The sequence below is a fragment of the Equus asinus genome, chromosome 3 (genome assembly GCF_041296235.1).
Source record: "Equus asinus isolate D_3611 breed Donkey chromosome 3, EquAss-T2T_v2, whole genome shotgun sequence".
NCBI classification, from domain to species: domain Eukaryota; kingdom Metazoa; phylum Chordata; class Mammalia; order Perissodactyla; family Equidae; genus Equus; species Equus asinus.
Genome location: NC_091792.1, coordinates 73,409,438 through 73,429,355, shown reverse-complemented (window position 1 = coordinate 73,429,355; position 19,918 = coordinate 73,409,438). Strand labels below are relative to the sequence as shown.

Here is a 19,918-nt window from a genome sequence, read left to right as displayed (position 1 = left end):
ACCTATGGTTTTTATCTAGTGGTTTAGCTGTTCTTCATAATGGTGACCACTGATGCTTTCTGCTTCTAGATTAACCTCCTCCCCATGCTTATCTCTACAGCCTAGCTACTTTTACCTCTTCCAAAGGGTTTCATTTATTAGACACTTCTGTCTTGACACATTTGATCATCAACCTTCAACTTAATTGTTCTTTCTGATTCAGCAGAAAGTATCAGATTCAAATAACTGTAAAAAGTCCATGTAGTAAGGAACAAGATAAAATCTAGTAATCCTCTTTCCAATTCTTGAGCATTTACTGCAAATTCTAAGCTTGCGTTTACTTAGATCTTTCTCGAACTGTGAGAAAATTCACCGTCCTGAAGTAGGTCTTGGATCTTAGGAATGCTGTGACTGTTGGTTTTGTACTCAGAATAGCATTCTTTTGGTAAAATCTACTTTATACTCCCAACTTGATTCTTTCTTCGGGGCAGGGGGTGGTATTAAGTGTTCTTTTGAATCATCCGAATTAATTGTAGCATAGCTGGTCCAAATTAAGGGTGATATATTAATATGGTCTACAAGTAGAGAGAGTAATCAATTGATGTTATTGAATTTTAAAATATTAATAGAATAAAACAATGAATGAGATAACCTTAAGAAGGATATTTATGTTTCAAAATGGCAATATTTACATGACAGTTATGAATTATAAATTTCCTTTCTGAAAAAGGCAAAACTGTGGGAACTGTAAAAAAACAGTCATTGCTAGGGATTCAATGAGAGAGGAGAAGAGATGAATAGGTGGAGCACAAGTCATTTTTAGTGACGGAGAACAAATATTTATGATACTGGACTGATGGAAACATGACATAATGCATAACCCAAACCCCATAAAACTGTACAATACAAACTGTAAGCCCTAATGTAAACTATGAACTTTAGTACAAGTGTAACAATATTGGTTTACCAATGTAGCAAATATACCAAACTGATGCTATATGTCAGTAAATGGGGAAACTGAGGGGGGCAGAGAAGATATGTGGGAACTCTCTGTACTTTTTGTGAAACTTTTCTGTAAGCCTAAAACTGCATTAAAAAATAAAGTCTATTTTAAAAAGTTACGTTCACAAGGGAACATTTGACATGTCACCATGTTTTAAAATATTTTACTTGAATTATTTATACTAATTTATTATGTAATAGAAGTATATATTATTAAGCCACATATTTATATACCCAAGTTTTTTACAGTTTACTCTTCTATGCTATATAAATACCATTAATGAATATATATATAAGATTGTGTTTTCTGTATGAAAACAATCCTTAATTGAGATATTATTATATAATTGCAAGCATTAACTTAAATGATGTTACTGATCATGGATAATTTGCATATATATGCATATATTTGCGTATGTGTGTATATATATGCCACATCTTCTTTATCCATTCAACCACTTAGGCTGTTTCCATATCTTGGTTATTGTAAATAATGCTGCAATGAGCATGCAGGTGCATATATCTTTTTGAATTAGCAGTTTTGCTTTTTTTTTTGATAAATATCAAGAAGTGAAATTGCTGGATCATATGGTAGTTCTACTTTTAATGTTTTGAGGAAGCTCCACAATGTTAAAAAAATTAAAAAAAATCTAACTATATGCTATCTACAGTAGACCTATTTTAAATTTAAGAACACGCATAGACTGAAAATGAAATGATACAGTAAGATATTCCATGTAATTGGTAACCAGTAGAGGACAGGATGACTACAGTATCATCAAATATAAAATAGGCAATAGAGACAAAGTCATTACAAACGATGAGTCATTTCCATAGGAAATTATAAAAATATAAATATATATGCATCCAAAATCAGAGGATCAAAATACATAAAGTGAATATTGATGGATCTAAAGGGATAAATACACAGGAATACAATAACAATAGAATGTATTGATATCCCACTTACAAAAATGGACAGAACATTTAAACAGAAAATCAATAAGGAAACAACAGACTAGAATACTATTGGTGAGATGTACCTAACAGACACATCCAGAACATTCCACCAACAGTAGCAATACACATATCCTTTTAAAGAGCACACAGAATTTTCTTCAGGATAGACCATATGTTAGGGCACGAAATAAGTCTTAACAAACTTAAGAAGACTGAAATCATTCCAAATATCTTTTCTGAGCACGGTGGAGTGAAACAAGAAATCAATAACAAGAGAAAATAGAAAAATTCACAAATTCATTGAAATTAAAATAAAACACTCTTGAATAACCATTGAGCAAAAGAGGAAATCAAACGGAAATTGGAAAATGTCTAAGACAAATTAAAATGAAAACATAACATACCAGGAATTATGGGATGTCCCAAAAGTATTGGTAAGAGGGAAATTTATAGTGATTAACACCTATTTTTTTCTTATTTATTTATTTGTGGATGTACATCATAATATATTTCAAATTCTGTGTAGATTACATCATGTTCACCACCTGAAAACTAATCATATTCTATCCCCTCACATGTGAGCCTAATTACCCCTTTTGTCCTCCCCGTCCTTCCCCCATGGTAACCACCAATCGAATCTCCAATGCTATGTGGTTGTTTGTCATTGTTTTTATCTTCTACTTATGACAGGGATCATATGGAATTTTACTGTCTCCCTCTGACTTATTTCACTCAGCATAATACCCTCAAGGTCCATCCACATTGTCACAAATGGCCGAATTTCATCATTTCTTCTGGCTAAAGTCAATAAATATAACCCATGTTTAATCCACAGTTGTCATGTTAGTCAGCCCACAATTTTTTAGTTGAGTTTATTTTATCTCCACTTGTATATGGATATACTGATGACACACTTCAAAAATGACCCACCTAGAAACTTTGGGAATTAATTTCTTCAAGAAATTTACTTTAGGGTCTTCTAAATATGAATTAAGTTCAAATCATATTCACTCCTAAGCTTCCACACCAAAGAATAGTACAGATATTTAAGATACTGTCAATACCTAAGATTAAAAAAAGTCAACTATTGGGTCTTTTATACTTTTAGGAACTCTGTATTGTAGTTCTTTCCCACAGATCTAACAAATAGTTCTGTGAGTAAAGCAAACCACATAGTTACTTGATGAGACATTTCCAATAATGTGAGTCTACAGAAAAAGCCCCATTGGATAGACCTTAATCCAAGATTTATATTTTGCCATTCTGTGTTAACATCTCCCGTAATGAAGTGCTCCCATGGTTCACACTTGTACTTAGCAGCAAAGTCCTGCAATTTTCTCATGCATTTCATTTTATCCTAGAGCTAGAATGTACATTGGTATTTAGACTTTCTTGCAGCTTTCCCCTGGTTAGCTGGTTGGAAGCAATAAGGGGTGTAGGAGGAAGCCCAGAAGGAAAGAAAATACCATTGCATGACAACTTCTTCAAATAAGGTAATGGCATGGTGTCTAGGCTAAGGAAAACTGTTCCTTCCTCTCTTTCAAGGGAGAGGAGGCTACTTATGATAATCAGGAGGATGCAAGATAATTTGTGATTTCATGGTTTTCACCCTGCCCTGCACAATTATGTCTGTCTAGATCTCAGAGTCCCACTCTTTTCTTATCAGAATACTGACTTCAACAAAAAAATCCTGGTGAGGTTGCATGTTCAGTCATCTTTACAGTTCTATCATTTTTATTATAAAACCCTGGACAAAAATTAGACCATAATCTCTGTGGGCAGGATATGTGGCAACACTGGGCATGAAAGCTCTGTGTTAAAAGTATGTCCATAAGATATATTAGATAGAGTGTATCTGGGGAGGCACGTAAATTGGATCCAATATACGCCCCTTTTTATAATTACTATGCCTTGAAATAGAAGAGGACATCAACTAAAACTATGCCAACTGGAATTGACTATTTTGCAAAGCTTACAAGATGAGAATCAAACTCCAGCAGCTGTGATCAATAATACATCCTTGAGATGAAGTAGCCTTGAAATTCATAGAATCTGAAAAAAGGGATGTATATATGTCACTAGAGTTTATTGTGGAATTCACACTTTTACATTCCCACATGGAGAAATAGATGATCATTTTCTCAAGCTAAAGAAATTCTAAAGCTCCTGGTACAAGAAAATTAATATAAAACTAGTAATCTTAATAAAGTTAAGTAATTTATAAATAGAGATACAAGTTCCAAATAAACAAAAATACTCATTGAATTTTCTCTATGGATAAAAATACAAATAAGAGGAGAAATTGAAATCAGAAGATTCTTACTGTTCATACAATTAGTCTGTGGTGTTGATGGATGGTGACAAATGGTGATATCCATCTCCATTGCATAAACATAATTTTCATTCAAATATCACAGTCTCATTCAAATTACTCTCTTTTCTGGATTATATCAAATCTAACTAAAATAATTCATATCAGTGATGTAACTCTTTTGTTCCAAAGCCTAAAACATCCTCCTTTGGGTTACAATATTCTTTCTTTAATCAATTCTTATTTTCAAGTTCCCTACTATCAACTGCATATACTCTTATAGGCCATATAAATATATCCATATTAATTTGGGTCATCTACGCCATAATCATAAGAATCTAATCTTATGAACAAATTATTATAATTGGGATGATTCAAGAGAAAACTTAAAACTTCCTCAAAATTAGAATGGATCATTTTAGGAGAAAAAAGTAATTTTTACAAACAGAATAATATTGACTATAACCTAAATAATCAGAATCTTAGTAAGATAAAAAAGACTCCTTCAGAAGGGTGAATGTTGTCACAGTGTTCTGTCACACTTCTAGAAGGATCTTAGTAAACATATGATAATAATTCAAAGTATAACCACTGTACATAGAAGAGAGATTATCTACATTACATGTCTTGTCCTTTACAACATGAAGCTTCTATTAATTATTTAAATCTGGTGCTTTCTTTGAGTCAGGAAGGACAACCAAGTTGAAGGTTCATTGTCAGACATTATGATCCCACAGTATTTAATAAACAAACAGTTTGGAGGAAACCTTGCCAGGCTGTTGATATAAGCATATAGAAGTGTAAGTATAAATAGAGAACACAAAGAATCAATATGAGGAAGGGCAGAGATAATACTAGATCAAAACACAGTGCTATTAGGCAGGCAAGAGAGGCAGAGTAAAGCATATGTCTTACATGACTGTTTCTAGCTGGGGCTGTCTCTATTTCTATAGAAAATTGACTCAATGGTAATCAGCATATGTGTTCATATTGCCTATCTTCTTGAAGAAACTATTTCTTATGCCCAACTTTAGGATTATGTTAACTATAAAATAAGAGGAAGATATTCCCTATGGACTTTTTTGATCAATCCTAATGATAAAGAAAACTTGAAACTTCTATTAATCATTTGTCACCTGAGATCAACTTCATGTTCCATATTTTCCTCATGGCATTTTTCACTTCTGCATTTCTCAGTGTATAAATCAGAGGATTGAACAAAGGTGATCCAATTGTATAAAACACAGCTATCATCTTGTCCATGGAGAAGGTGGTTGCAGGCCGTGTGTATATAAATATGAAAGGACCGAAGAACAAAATGACCACGATGATGTGAGAAATGCAAGTTGAGAGGGCTTTTTTCCTCCCTTCAGCACTGTGGTTTCTCAGAGAATGCAAGACGATAACATAGGAGAACATCACCATGACAAAACTCACTGTACAAATGGCCCCACTGTTGGACACCAAGAGATTGACCACGTAGGTGTCTGCACAGGCAAGTTTCAACAAAGGCTGCAAGTCACAGAAATAGTGATCCATCACATTGGGACCACAGAAGGGTAAACTCAAGGCCAGAAAATCTGAGCTGAAGAATGTACATAGGACCCCACCCAGGCAACAGTCACCAATGCACCACAGACTTGATGGCTCATGATGATCGTGTAGCATAGGGGCTTACAGATGGCCACATAGCAGTCAACAACCATGATAATTAGGATGAAGATCTCCAGGCAGCCAAAGAAATGTGATGAAAAGACTTGGATCATGCACTCATTGAAAGAGATAGTGGTCTTCTTCAAAAGGGCATCCACAATCATTCTAGGGCCTATGGATGTAGAGAGGAAGGTATGAGATAAAGATAAGTGGAAAAGGAAGAAATACATTGGACGTCCAAGTGCCCGGCTGGTCTTGATGGTAGTAATAATCAGAAAGTTATCCAGCAAAGTCCCCAAATAGATAAGTAAGAAAGTGACAAACACTATTTTCTTCCTAAAAGATTCCTGGGTTAACCCAAGCAGAATGAACTCAGTCGCATTATTATTCAGCTGCATGATTTCTTGAATGAGAAGAAGGAGTGTGAAATGGTTCATCTGCAAAAAATAAGGGAATTAATTCAGGGTTGTATGTGTAACGTATAGTGTGATATATGATGTTATGGAATATTTTGACAAAAATAAATGTTCCTTATCATGGGCATTTTAGCTATTGCTTCTTAGTAACTCACCTCAACACTTTGTTCCACAGTTTGTAATGTGGCTCCATTTATTATTAATTTCATGATTTTTCCATATTTAATAAATTGGCATTCATATTCAGATGGTGTATCACTTGGGATTTTGGATATATCTGACTACTTTTGGAAGTTCATAATATAAATTGAAAATTATACCCCAGCCCCTACCCATAAAGAATATCTTCTTTACACATATATTTATCATTGTATATTTGTTACACATAATTCTAGAAATGTCTATTTTTTAATATGTATTATGCTTCCCTTCACTGTATGCCAATTTCCAGATATTAGAGCTTGAAAAGAGAAACAGGAAGTACTTATATTCTCTAAAAATATGATGTTACCTTGTGGTGCTCTTATGATATTTAGTATTTGATATATACTAATGTAGAGAAGTGAATATTCCTTAATAGTTGACAATATCTCAAATATCCTTATTTCTACATTTTTCTTTTTCCCATTTCTGAAAGACACCCCTTAGAGGACCCAAAGTCCCTAAGGTTGCATATAAATGAAAGAGGGGTGTTAAAACTCAACAGTTCTTGTTTTCATAATTCAAGTGTTTAACTTAAACATTTTACATCTGAAGTGATTTTGGGAGGACACCACGCAGTTCATGTAGGATCAGATGATGGTTGTAATCTCCAATAGAGTTTGTATTATCCAAGCACCTGAAAATTCCTTTGTTCTTGTAACAAACCAGAGATTCAGAGGAGGGAACGAGATATAATTTTAGACAACAAGAGTAGTGGACAGTCAGTAACTGACTTCATTCAATTTATTTCTGTCCTGGCTAAGTCAATGATGATTTAACTTTGAAATTTAACTTATTTCAATGCATATTTCTCTTTTTTCAAACTTAGAAAGGAATACTATCACTGCCTTCACTTCTTAGAAGAAAACTTTTATCTACATCTTTCTTTTCAAGATAATTTTGAAAGGGACAATATGCACTTGAAAAATTTGGAAGGCTTATGTATCTCATTGTGTTCCTCTTCAATACACTGTCTTGAAAGTTGTAAGTGGCCAAAGCACAGACTATGATAGCATAAACAGATGCAAATTTCCATTGTACATCTTTTCCTCTTTCTTGGTAAACTTTCTTCTCCTGATCCCACTTGAAATATACCTTATGTTCCTCCAAACCAAAAACTACTCTCAGGAAAGTGCCTGGTGAAGTAATTTATATTAGGATACCAGATTTTAAAAAAACTCTCTTTGCACTATGAAACTTTTGACAAAGATCTTCAACTATGAGGAAGCTGATCCTTAGTATCATAATCAAAACAATAAGCTCATTCTTTCCTTCTTAATTTGAAAGAATGATCCATCATGAAATCTTTGTACTTGAAATTAAGTCCCATAATTGTGGCCACCCCTTTGACTGTATGACTTTTCATTTGTGCTATCAACCCCATTAAAATGTTCATTTCTAGAACAAGTTTATTTTATTTTATTGTTTCGTTAAGTAATATTTGCCCTGAGCTAACATCTGTTGCCAATGGTAGAGGTATCATTTTTTGTTTGGGGAAGATTGGCCTTGAGCTAACATGTGTGCCAGTGTTCCTCTATTTTTGTATATGCAATGCTTCCACAGCATGGCTGATGAGTAGAAGAGGTCCACATCCAGGATCCAAACCCACAAACCTGGGCCACTGAAGTGGAGTACATGGAACTCTACCACTTGGTCATGGGGATGGCCGTAGGAACAAGTTTATTTATACATCTGGACATATATTGTTTAAGATAGATTAAGAATTATAAATACATATATTTTCATTAACTTATTAATAATTATGAGTTCTCATAAATATTTAATCAGCAGTTCAATCAATAGTTTTCTTCCTTCTTAGAATGTCACTTCATTTCTAACTACTTCAACTGTCCCAAAACTCCAGGACCCAGCTGCTAAGAAACCTTCTCTGGTGGCCTTCAGTGACGTCTTTATGATGAATGAAATTCTCTCTCCTGTTCCCTAAGGGCTTCTTTGATAGCTTTTCTTATAATATTAGTTAAATTCACTTATATGTGCTTTCTCTTTAGCTTCCTTTTTGGAATAAAAATCTTTGAAAACTATGTATTCTCAGATTTTATTATCCACAGTTCAAAACTCAATGCTTTGAACAATGTAGGTGCTGAGTAAATGTTTTTAAATTGAACATTCTCAATTACTTCTTAATATATTTATCTGATTGGTTTAGTGCTATTCTGATTACAAAATGCATTCACATCATTAATCTTCTGTGGCCTTCTATCTATTATGCATGTTAGACAGACAAACATACTCCCAATTTATAAATTCAGAAAAAAAAACTGAGATGAATTTTAAATAACTTAGTAAATCATCTCAACAATCTGGAGTAGAATATGGTATAGTCTGAACAGCACCACATGGCCATGCAAGATTTGAGACCCTGACACCCATAAAAATGATCATCTTAGCATTTAACTATTTTTTATCATGAAACCTTGGCCCTTACAGAATAAGAGGAGAGCCTTGACGTTTGTCATATCCTCCTGATATTGGTTATGTTTTTGTTCATGTCTTTGTGGATGATCATATGCAGATTTTTGAGAGGTGTTTTAACACCTTTCATCAGGTTCTCAAAGGAATCTGACACAAAAAATGGGTAACAATGATCTGAAGACAACACAAATAAAAAAGCACATCTTAATAACTATTGTACTTGCCTGAAACAAGTTTAGCCAACCTTAGACTGGCTAAATTTGTCAAAACAATAATAAACAATGTGTTGGATAGGGAGGTAACAGAAAAGAGCTGAAAGAAAAGCAGAGAGATAAAGGTGGAAAATAGATGAGAGTGGAATAGAGTGTTAGGTGGATCTTTCTAACCTATCCTATCTGTTTTATTGCAGCGGCCACAGTAAGAATCTTCACTCTCCTTAACAACTCTCTCTTAAACTACTCAACCCTCCGTGACTTGGTTACACTAGAATTCTATCTTTGGGAGAATCTCATTTTATGTATACACAAAATTTGCCATTTTCTGCGGGAAGGTTAACAGGTTGACCCAAGATTCTTTATTCCTCAAAAGCCCAAATTAAAGAATGATAAAAAAACACTCCCCTCCCACACATATGGGACATTACCTTTCTCCTTCATTACATAGATTTTAGCCTCCACATTGTCATTTCTGAATTTTACATGAGTAGCGGTTATTCAGTTTTTCAAACTAAATCTGAGATGCATGTAAACTGCAAATTCTATTCTTATGATATCATTTTAGAAATATGCAGAGATTAGTAATTCTATACTGTAACAAACAACATTATATTTAAAGCTGTCACTTGGAGATGACATTCTGCAGAAGCTATGTGAAGGTCACTACCTCTATTAACCTTTTGTCTAAGCTCTAATCAGGCATAATCTTTTCTAAGTTTTAATGCCCCTAGTGAGGACTTATCTTGCTTAGCTACCTTACATGAAAACCTTTTGTGAGCTTTTTTACTCTGCCATCTAAAGAATCAGTGGTAAACCTTAGGGCATGGAATTCCTCCTTGTATCCACACACAACAATGATGGCTTTTCACATACTTTGTGCTCATAACATATTTGTTGAGTTCAAAAGACCTTTTTATTCTAAAGCTTCTGTTTCATTCTATTTATTTTGCTATATTAAGAGTAAACTTTTTAAAAACATTATTCTTTTATCTGTTCCTTTATCAGAAGAAGTAGGAGCAATATAAACACACATAAAATATATTTAAAAACTAATTTGCATTATCCTGTAATGATGCTTCTCTGGGTACAAAGATGTAAATAACCTGTCACTTACCTGTTAGAACACTATATAGTAGTGTCAAGTCTTTCCATCCCTTTTTGAAAGCAGCCATCCCACAGAATACTGGGAAAAAATTTCCTGTCTTAATTCCTGAGAGAATATTTTGACATAATGATGTAAAATATAAGCATCCTAGAGGGTAGTATGTGCTAAAGTTTCCTTTTCTTTGCTTATCAGAAGCATCCCACATGCTGTAATAAATTTAACTTTTAATTTGTCTATTTAGCCCACAAAAGAGAAAGTGAACCCTCCTCATACTCGGTATCCAAATACAAACAAGGGTTTAGAGGTATTATGTGTGTTATGCTGAGCAAAGATATCAGGGGAAGAAGAGGAAAACATAAATGGATGGCAGAGAGGGTGATAGAGAAGAGAAAGAAGAAAAAACAGTGTCTTTGGTGGAAGAGGAAGTAGATCAGCAGGAAACTACTCTGCTCCCACCTAGTTCCCTAAATTACCCCTCTGTGCATTAGGAGAGATGCTTTCCTAGCTCTTGTAATTTATTTGCAAGTACAATCCAGGGAAGGCAGTATGGTGTCCCACAATGAGAAGTTCTATTCTGTGTGCTATAGCCATCCTTCATGAAGGAACCACAGATTTATACTGAGAATTAACATGCATACTGAGCAATGAATAGATATCTCATTTTTTAAATTCATTTCTATTTATTTTGCTAATTAATGTTAGTAAACAGACACTTATTTTGGAATACACTTTATTGAAACAATGTTACTTCACAAAATATTTATTTAATACATTTTGTATATTAGACTCTATTTATCACCCTACATAAGTTATATACTTTCATTTACATAACTATTCAATGAGGTAGGTGTTAACAATGACATTTCATGTAAAAGAAAACTAAAACTCACAGAAGTTAAGCAGCTTGCCCAATTGCATATTTAATAAGTTCAATATGGAGATCTAATCACTCTCTTTTTCCATGGTTTGTCTTCTTTCCACACATTTTCGTGACACTAGCCCAAACTGAAAACCAGGTAGTACTAGACAGTGATGATGAAGAAAAAATTTCTAATGACTAGCAGTGGTATCTCAGGTTGGGGAGTTTAGAATAATAGGGCAATGATGACAGGGTCAGGTTGTCATAGGATATACAAGGGAAAATGTTCAGTAGACAGTTGGTTTTTTTTTTTAAATTGTGAATCTCAAGTTAGGGCTGTAGAACTAGATTGGGAAATCATTACTGGTAAATGATAGTTTAAATCATGAGATTGGGTGAGGTCACCCAAAGAAAATAGGTAGTTTGGAGAAGTGGGCAAACAACAAAATGTAGAGTTTCATGAACATTTAAAAGAATTTTTGAAGACTCTTAAGAAGCATGCTTAAAGGATCATGAGTAAATCATGAAAGCACAGTGATTTGAAATCCAAAGGATTAGACTGTCAGGAAGAAGTGAGTGAATCTTCTGCATAAGAAGGCCACATGAGTACTAGTGTCTAAAACTCAGATACATGAACGTCCTGATTGAAATGATGAATCATTGAGAAATTGAAAATAAGAAAATGTTGCATAAAGACCAGAAACCAGAAAAAAAAATCCTATTTTATTCTTCAAACTCTTATTGAGTTCTGGAAATTGTAGATAGTCATCGAGAGTAGGGTTTGTGACTATCTTGTTCTCCAGCATATCTACAATAGTAAATATTTATAAACAACAGTTCACATTGTGCTTCAAATTATCAATTTTTTACTAGGTGAGTGAATGATTAAAACAATTCAAGCCTAATTGAACATAATTTGAGTAACAATTTGTAATTACCTTTTCTGACAAATTACCTATGTAATGGTTAAAGAACTAGGTTGAGATTCTCTCTGAACTACACTAAAATCACTAATTTAGGACAGAGGTAGATGTGAGGTCAGGTCTTGGGACACAACAAATATTCCTTTAGGAATCCCTTTCATTTATGTGCCTCAACAGCATTTAGAATCAACAGCCCTGGGAGACATCAGCTGGGACATTGGAAATGTCAGGTTGTTCTTATAATAGAGATGATATTTCTCATGCTGTGGTGTGGAATATAGCCTGCAAAGAAGGATGTATTCAACATTTGGTATATATTTGTTTTGCTATAAAAATATCTAAATACTTCTGTAGATTTCTCTGGCCTTCATCATAAGGATGCTAAAGATGAGTTATAAAAAACTATCTCATAGGCCCTGAATTGATTGTTTTTGCTGGCCAGAAGTCCATTTCCCTTCTTGGAGTAACTGAAACTTGATTTTATTCTGAGAAACCACAATTTCTCCCTTTTCATTACATAAGGTATGAGCAGTGCTATCTCACAAAGATGGGTATCATTCCTGTGTGGTCAATCAGAAAGCATTCCCCCAGGCTGTAATGATTGGGTCATGTATCTATTAGCAAATAAGATGCAGTCTCAGTGCTTTGCTTGAGCTATTGAGAAAAGTCTTTTATTTTTCCTAATAGAGTTTCTGAGAGTACAGATGTGGAACTCCTCATAATCTTACCATGAGTGGAGAAAGCCTGATTGAAAATGGAACCAACACAAAATGAAGCAGAGGCAACAGACAAGCAGAAGAAAGGGATTCTTATAATAAAATTCCAACTGTATAATTCACCCATTTCCAAAATTTCTTACTGTGTTTTATTTGATGCATTTTATATTATTGCCTTTTACATTTATTTAAATAATATAATGAATATTTGTAAGCTTACTACTATCCCAAGATGGTATTTACCTACCATTACCAATAATTGAATCAATTTTAACCTTTTCCATATCCTGCCCCCTGCCTCACCCTAAAGATAACCAATATCCTGATTTTTTAATTGTACAATTATCTTGCTTCCTAAAAACAGAATATCTTTATCACATAGGTATTTTTTTAGTTTTTCCTGATTCTGAACTTAGAGTACTATCTGCAGACTTCTAGGAGTTGTTTTCATTTTTTCATCCACATTAATGTTACTAACTTTTATATCAGTTGTTGCATATAGTTGTAGATTCATGTTCACTTCTATACATACTCTATTGTGTGATAATTTCAAAATGTTTTCATCCATTATCCTCTCAATTAGTATTTCACTACTATGGATAGTAATTATGAACATTTTTAAACACGTCCTCTAGAAATGTAATTGATATGTTGCAGGATGTGGCAATATTCAACTTTACAAGATAATGTAATATATTTTCACAAAGAGTTCAGAAATTGCAGTCTAAAACAAAAAAGGAGAGGACTGGAATATTTATAAACAGATCAAAAAACTATACATGATGAGTGAAGGATTAAGTAGATGAATGTTCTGTACTGTTGTTACTGTTTTAATTAAGAACATGAATAAATTTGTAATACACAAAACAACCTGGGTTTATATTTTTTTAACATAAATTTAAAAATGTCAATTCTCAGCCACTTTATCTGTATCACACTGGGAATAAAATTTTTGTACACTCAAATAGACTCACGTCCTGTGAAAGGAAGAGAGTTTCTTTGAGGCAGGAAGACGTCCCTTTATTTATCAATTATCACTAACATATGTGGTCTAGAAAGTTAGATATGAGGTTTATGATTATGCTTATATTAATGAGAAGCATATTTATAAAAAGATTTCCATCTACTCCTACATACCTACATTAATTGAAGATAAGTTTCAGGGGTCAAGAGTGGCTTGGCAATGAAGGAGTTAAGAGTATTGCATGACATTATAAAATTCTTTGTTCCCTAGAATATAGCCTGGGCTCAAAAATCTAGCAAAGTAGAATAAGATCTTCTGTTTTTAAAATGATAATGAGATGTATCATGTTTGTTCTCTTATTGATTGTTAAAGAGCTCCAAAAATAGATGAACTTTCAGAACCTAGTGTCCCAAGTGCACCCAGTTCCTTCTAATGGCATACTCTGTCTGCAGATAACTTAGCCTATAAGAAATTTCTTAAAAGAAAAGAATTTAAGAAGATGGCCTAATTTAAGATAGATTTATCTTCATCTTATTTCATAATTTAGAAATACAATATGAAGAGGTGGGGGGAAGATGAATGCGTGAGGCACAGAAGATTTTTAGGGCAGTGAAACTCTCCATGATACTATAAGGATGGATACCTGACATTATACATTTGTCCAAACACATAGAATGTACACCAAGAGAGAACCCTTTAAAGTAAACTAGGGAGTTTGGGTGCTTATGGTGTGTCAATGTAAGTTCATCAGTTGTAACAAATGTATCACTCTGGTGGGTGATGTTGATAACAGGGGAACATAAGCAAGTGTTGGGGCAGGGGGTATATTGGAAGTCTCTGTATCTTCCTCTCAATTTTTCTGTGAGCCAAAAACTGCTCTGAAAAATAAAAAGTGATTAATAAAAAAATCCAATATGATTTATTAGCTAATGTATACTTTTATAGACATACGCCAAGTGTTTCTCCAAAGTGTAATTTTTGGAGGACATAAGCTATATTGAGGCAATGACAATGAAGTAGTCTTCAGATTAGCCTTACTTATAGAGATTCCTTGGAATCACAGTACTTGCAAAAGTTAAATGAAACATTAAACATAAAAGGAAGGGAAACACCAAGAAAAACTATGATGTAGTCATTTTAACCACAAACTCACAACACAAGAAGGAAGAGGGAAAAAAATCTGACAATAACAACCTAGAAGGGAAAGAGAGAAGAGATGGAATGTTTTAATTTAAGGAAATAAGAGGCTATCAGGAAAAGGACTATATCATCTACGAGTTGTGTTATATAAACCTCCTGGTAAGCACTAAACAAATAACAAGAATAAAGGCACAAATTACAAATAAGAAGAAAAGCCAATACAGAAATTTACCTACCTGAATTAGATATCCACAAATCATGGGATGAGAAACAAAAGAAATGCAAAAGAACGAGAAAACAAGAGATAAATTGGCAGCGGTAGGCCCCCACGTTTCAATAATCACTCTAAATGTAAATGGATTGAACTCTCCAATCAAAAGACACAGACTGGCAGGATGGATCAAAGGATAAGATCCAACAATATGCTGCCTCCAGGAAACACATCTCAGCCCCAAAGACAAACACAGACTCAGAGTGAAGGGATGGAAGACAATACTCCAAGCTAATAATGAACAAAAGAAACAGGTGTTGCCATACTTATATCTGACAAAGTAGACTTCAAAGCAAAACAGATGAAGAAAGACAAAGAGAGGCAGCATATGATGATAAAAGGCACACTCCACCAAGATGACATAACACTTATATATGCACCCAACACAGGAGCACCAAAATTTGTAAAGAAACTATTAACAAAACTAAAAGGACACATCAACAACAATACAATAATACTAGGGGACCTCAACACCCCATTAACACCAATGGATAGGTCATCCAGACAGAAAATCAACAAAGAAATTATAGAATTAAATGAAAAAACAGAACAGATTGACTTAGATATATGTAGAACACTTCATCCAAAAACAGCAGGTTACACATTCTTCTCACTTGCACATGGAACATTCTCAAGGATAGACCATATCTTGAGAAACAAAGCAAGCATCAATAAATTCAAGAGGGTTGAAATAATATCAAGCATCTCTTCTGATCATAATGCTATGAAACTAGAAATTAACTACAAGAAGAAAACTGGGAAAGGGGCAAAAATGTGGCGAGTAAACAACGTGCTGCTGAACAAACAATGGATTATTGAAGAAATTAAAGAAGAAATCAAATATTACCTGGAGACAAATGAAAATGAACACACACCATACCAACTTATTTGGGATGCAGCAAAGGCAGTCCTAAGAGGGAAATTCATTGCAATACAGGCTCACCTCAATAAGCAAGAAAAATCTTACATAAACAACCTCAAATGATAACTAGCAGAATTAGAAAAAGAAGAACAAACAAAGCTAAAAGTCAGTAGATGGAGGGGAATAATAAAAATTAGAGCAGAAATAAAGGATATTGAAACATAAAAGACAGTAGAAAGGATCAATGAAACAAAGAGTTGGTTCTCCGAAAAAATTAACAAAGCTGATAAACCCTTAGCCAGACTCACTAAGAAAAAAAAAGAGACGTCTCAAATAAATAAAATTAGAAATGAGAGAGGAGAAATCACAACAGATACAAAGACATACAAAGGATCATAAGAGAATACTATGAAAAAGTATATGCCAACAAATTGAACAACCTAGACGAAATGGATAAATTCCTAGGCTCTTAAAACCTCTGCAAACTTAATCAGTAAGAAATAGAGAATCGGACTGGACCAACCACAAGTAAAGAAATAGAAACAGTAATCAAAAACCTCCCCAAAAGTAAGAGTCCATGACCAGACGGCTTCTCTGGAGAATTCTACCAAACATTCAAAGAAGATTCAGTACCTATCTTTCTCAAACTATTGCAGAACTATTGAGGAAGATGGAGCACTCCCTAACACATTCTATGAAGACAACATCACCCTGATCCCCAAACCTGACGAGGACAACACAAAGAAGGAAAAATACAGGCCAATATCACTGATGAACATAGATGCAAAAATCTTCAACGAAATTTTGGAAAACCAAATACAGCAATACATCAAAAAGATTATACACCATGATCAAGGGGGATTTATACCAGGGACACAGGGATGGTTCAACATCTGCAAGTCAATGAATATGATTCACTACATTAACAAAATCAGAATCAAAAACCAGATGATCATTTCAATAGATGCAGAGAAAGCATTCAACAAGATCCAACATCCATTTATGACACTAACCCTCCACAAAATAGGTATAGAAGGAAATTACCTCAACATAATAAAGGCCGTATATGACAACCCCACAGTCAACATCATACTCAATGGACAAAAACTGAAACACATCCCTCTGAGAACAGGAACAAGACAAGGCTGCCCACTTTCACCACTCTTCTTCAACATAGTACTGGAGGTGTTGGCCAGAGCAATTAGGCAGGAAAAAGAAATGGAAGGAATCCAAAGAGGCAAAGAAGAAGTAAAATTATCGTTGTTTGCAGATGACATGATCTTATATATAGAAAACCCCAAAGAATCCATAGGAAAACTGGTATAAAAAATCAACAGCTACAGCAAAGAAGTAGGGTATAAAATCAACATACATTTCTATATGCTAACAATGAAGTAACAGAAAAAGAACTCAAGAACTCAACCCCATTCACAATCGCAACAAAAAGAATAAAATACCTTGGGATAAATTTAACCAAGGAAGTGAAAGATCTATACAATGTAAACTACAAGACTTTCTTGAAAGAAATCGATGACGACATAAAGAGATGTAAAGACATTCCATGTAAATGTACTGGAAGAATAAACATAGTTAAAATGTCCATACTACCTGGAGCAATCTGCAGATTCAATGCTATCCCAAACTGAATCCCAATGACATTCTTTACAGAAATTGAACAAAGAATCCTAAAATTCATATGGGGCAACAAAAGACCCCAAATTGCTAAAGCAATCCTGGGAAAGAACAACAAAGCCGGAGGCATCACAATCCCTGACTTCAAAGCATACTACAAAGCCACAGAAATCAAAGCAGCATGGTACTGGTACAAAAACAGGTGCACAGATCAATGGAACAGAATTGAAAGCCCAGAAACAAAACCACACATCTATGGACAGCAAATCTTTGATAAAGGAGCTGAGGGCCTATAATGGAGAAAAGAAAGTCTCCTTAACAAATGGTGCTGGGAAAACTGGACAGCCACATGTAAAAGAATGAAAATTGACCATTCTTTTTCACCATTGAGAAAAATAAACTCGAAATGGATCAAAGACCTAAAGATTAGTCCGGAAACAATAATTCTTTGGAAGAGAATTAAGGCAGTACACTCTTTGACATCAGCTTCAAAAGAATCCTTTTGGACCCAATAACACCTCAGACAAGGGAAACAATAGAAAGAATAAACAAATGGGACTTCATCAGACTAAAGAGCTTCTTCAAGGCAAGGAAAACAGGATTGAAACAAAGAACAGCCCACTAATTGGGAAAAAATATTTACAAGTTATTTACCCAACAAAGGGTTAATCTCCATAATATACAAAGAGCTCACACAACTCAACAACAAAAAATCAAACAACCTGATCTAAAAATGGGCAAGAGACATGAACAGACATTTCTCCAAAGAAGATATACGGATGGCCAATATACACATGAAAAGATGCTCATCATCACTAATCACCAGTGAAATGCAAATCAAAACTACACTAAGATATCAGCTTACCCCTGTTAGAATGGCAAAAATATCCAACACCAAGAGTGACAAATGTTGAAGAGGATGTGGAGAAAAAGGAACCCTCATACACTGTTGGTGGGAATGCAAACTGGTGCAGCCACTATGGAAAACAGTACGGAGATTTCTCAAAAAGTTTAAAATAGAAATACCTTGTGACCCAGCCATCCCACTACTGGGTATCTATCCTAAGAACCTGAAATCAGCAATTCCAAAAGTCCCATGCACCCTATGTCCTTCGCAGCATTATTTACAATAGCCACAACATGGAACCAACCTAAGTGCCCAGCAACTGATGATTGGATAAAGAAGACATGGTGTACATATATATATATATATATATATATATATATATATATATATATATATACACAATGGAATACTACTCAGCTATAAAAAAAGAAAAAGTCGTCCCATTCACAAAAACATGGATGGACCTTGAGGGTATTATGTTGAGTGAAATAAACCAGATAGAGAAAGACAATGCCTGTATGACTCCACTCATAGGTGGAAGTTAGCATACAGACAAAGAGAACTGATCGGTGGTTACCATGGGAAAGCGGGGTTGGGGGGAGGGCACAAAGGGTGAAGGTGTGTACCTACAACATGACTAACAATAGTGTACAACTGTAATTTCACAAGGTTGTTAACTATCATAATCTTAATTAAAAAAATTACCAAACATGCAAAGATAAAGTGATACATAATCTAAAATATGGGGGAAAAAAACCAATGTAAACAAACCAAAAAATTACAGTGACTATAAAATTAGTAAGTCTGTATATGAAAACAATTACAATAACTATATTAAGTATTTTCAAGAAAGTGGAGACAAGACAGGTAAGTCTAGACATGGGAAATATAAAGAAGATTCAGTTGAAATTCTAGTGATGAAAATACAATAACTGAAATGCAAAAGGTTTCATTTATGGCAGATTAACGGAAAATTGATGGCAGATTAAATGAATATTGGACACTGCAGAAGATTGGACACTGCAGCAGAAAAGGTTAGTCACTCTAAGAAACAGCAATAGAAACTGTCTAAAATGAAAAATAAAGAAGGGACTGAAAAACAAATACACAGAGTACCAGTGGACTATGGAAAAACTTTAGACAGCCTAACATGAGTAACTGGAATCCTCAAAGAATAGATTAACAGAAAAGACAGGAAAAAAGTATTTACAAAACTAATGGCCAAAGTTTTTCCAAATTTAATGAAAACTATAAATCCATGGATCCAATAATCCAACAAACCACAAGCACAAAAATCAGGGAAGAAAAATACACTAAAAATACATCATAATAAATTGGTAAAAAGCAGTGATAAAGAGAAAACTTTAAATGCAGCCAATGAGAAAAGACGTTTTACATACAGAGAAATAATAATAAAAATTCTCACCAG

The 19,918-nt window shown here is 34.1% G+C and overlaps 1 non-coding gene and 1 pseudogene across 1 annotated transcript; both read right to left on the bottom strand.

Moving 5' to 3' along the window:
* Positions 1-3,052: 3,052 nt before the first annotated feature.
* Positions 3,053-3,182, bottom strand: LOC123289646 (small nucleolar RNA SNORA18). The gene has a single exon (XR_006533710.1). It is a non-coding gene; the product is annotated as a small nucleolar RNA SNORA18 (small nucleolar RNA).
* Positions 3,183-5,377: 2,195 nt separating this feature from the next.
* LOC123289592 (olfactory receptor 4C16-like) lies at positions 5,378-6,303 on the bottom strand (annotated as a pseudogene).
* Between the last annotated feature and the right edge of the window lie 13,615 nt (positions 6,304-19,918).